This window comes from Echinops telfairi, unplaced genomic scaffold, assembly GCF_000313985.2.
Source record: "Echinops telfairi isolate 266 unplaced genomic scaffold, ASM31398v2 ScPeMD7_3;HRSCAF=10, whole genome shotgun sequence".
Taxonomy (NCBI): Eukaryota; Metazoa; Chordata; class Mammalia; order Afrosoricida; family Tenrecidae; genus Echinops; species Echinops telfairi.
In genome coordinates, this window is record NW_022103899.1 from 35,349,612 (window position 1) to 35,351,484 (window position 1,873).

A 1,873-nucleotide genomic window follows, 5' to 3' on the forward strand; every position below is an offset into this window, starting at 1 on the left:
GAAAGGAAGACCTGATAGCATTAATGACTTCATAACTCCACTCCAGGGGATTGAGCAACAGAATTGTATGTGAATGAATACAGTGGATGGTGTAAGATACGGCAAAGTTAACAAATAAATAAATGAATACATAAGGGTTCCTGGTGGGGAGGGGGAGGATAAAGGGGAGCTGATATCACAGGGTTCAAGAAGAAAGAAAAATGTTTTGAAACTGATTGTGGTAGCAGTTGTACAATACTGCTTGATGTGATTAAACTATGGGATGTTATGATAGCTGTAAGAGCTCCCAATAAAACGATTAAAAAAAAGAATCTAGTTATACCTGGGAGACTTTAGTTCATACCTTTAGAGAAAACATAGGAATATAAACAACAGAATTCAGAATGGGAGGATAAAGAAGTTCTTCAGTGAGTAAATTTCAAAGAAAAGGATGAGAATGAGAGATGAAACTCAAAAACAATGCAATAAATTTTAAAGTCCAGCTCTTATTTGGATCTTAATTTTTTAAAAGATTTTTCTTAAACATTAGTTGAATATTTTGACATTAATAACTTAACTTTTTAAGGTAAAACAAACCTTGGCAAATAAATTTAAGTATTATTATCTATAACTCCCATATGGGGTTGTTATGTGTTGGATGGACTCCGTGGGAGTGAGTAACCCACATCTATTGGTAAAGAGTGTTCGTGCTTGCTGGTGGAATTCTTGCCCTCTGTGCAGGCGAACTACTCCAGTTCCTGGCCAATGCACCGCTTGCATAGCCCCATCCATCTGACAGTGAAGGCTTGTAGGTTAGGATGACATCTGCCAGTCGGGGCTTGCATGTTACTATGTTGCCAAACAGATTTTACTGCAGCTTCCAGATGAAGACAGACTAACCAGAAAGACTGGGCATATATTTCTGGACATCAGTCCATGGAGACCCTAGAAATCACAAAGGCTGTTCCTGTACCTGTCGCAGCCATGCGTCAGGGGATGGCTCAGACACTCTTTGAAGGTAGTTTAACAACAAGCCAGCAGGTACATTTTATGGCATGCGACACAAGAGTTCACTGAACTTGTCCTGGCATCACTACCCCACATAAGGCTAGCTCATTGATTTAACACCTGTAATTGCAGAGTTGTTTTTTGTTTCTTTCAGATTCTGTTGCTCTGATCGAAGGCGTCTTCTAACTGCGAGCTGGAGTCAAGGTTGGTGGTGGGTTTCCTTATGTGATTATGAATGAACTATGAAATGAACTGAAGACATTTGAGGCCAATCGAGAGCGGAGTGATAGTACTCTTGCAGAATCTGATAGAAAACTGAGACTTAGAAGCACTGGACATAGTTCATGTAGACTTGCAACTTGTAAATACAGTTGTGTTTGTTTGGGGGCTTTATATGATTTCTTTGATAAATAAGTATGTATTTCGCCTGTCTTACTAACTTTTAAAAAAATCAAATAACAAAGTTCTATTCTAATTCATTCATGCAGCAGTCACACACCTTGAAAGAATGACTTCTTTGTCATGTTATCTGACATTAAAATGACCTCCATTTGTGGGCAAACATTTGAATTCCACAATTTGGTGATCATATTGAATAGCTCAGGAGGAATAAGATTAGAAAATAACAGACACTGTAAATTTCAAGCAATTAGTGGAGTTTTTAGATACTATTCCTTTCATTCGGTTTTCTTATGAATGGGTTTTTGTGGGCCACATAAAACCAGCTTCACTGAATTTAGGCTAATAGCAGCCTTTTAGAGAACTCACGCTAACAGAATTGGGTTTTCTTTATTCCTTCTATTTTCTTCTTTAGAACAAGTATTCAGATTTTCAAACAAAATAAAACACTAAACCTTGAACGCAATGCGGGCTTCTGTGGCTTCTA

At 37.9% G+C, this 1,873-nt stretch overlaps 1 protein-coding gene across 2 annotated transcripts in view; it reads left to right on the forward strand.

Annotated features, from left to right (window-relative positions):
- Positions 1 to 1,145: 1,145 nt before the first annotated feature.
- The window catches only part of MAP2 (microtubule associated protein 2), a 241,754-nt gene continuing 241,026 nt past the window's right edge, over positions 1,146 to 1,873 (forward strand). The window contains exon 1 of one of the 2 annotated variants that reach the window (XM_045297150.1): positions 1,146 to 1,191. The gene's annotated coding sequence lies outside the window, so the exon portion shown is untranslated. The remainder of the gene's footprint in view (positions 1,192 to 1,873) is intronic. The other variant, XM_045297171.1, reaches the window with a different exon arrangement.